Genomic DNA, 225 nt, shown 5'->3' with positions numbered 1-225 from the left:
TCCCAAAAGCATTAAGGCCACTACCCTTATCATTACAACTCTCAGACCCCACACTACACTCGCCCCTCTCCCTCTGTTTGCATGGGCTGCACCGCGCGTTCCGAATACCGTTAGTGCATGTACCGTGTCGGATGCCTTGGCTGATCTTCTCATTACGCGATGCTAATGCTACTGATCTTATGTCTTCGTGACTGTTGATTTCTTTTCAGATTTTTTTTTTTTGTA

Source organism: Penaeus monodon, chromosome 23, assembly GCF_015228065.2.
Source record: "Penaeus monodon isolate SGIC_2016 chromosome 23, NSTDA_Pmon_1, whole genome shotgun sequence".
NCBI classification, from domain to species: Eukaryota; Metazoa; Arthropoda; class Malacostraca; order Decapoda; family Penaeidae; genus Penaeus; species Penaeus monodon.
This window is presented reverse-complemented; position numbering follows the sequence as displayed.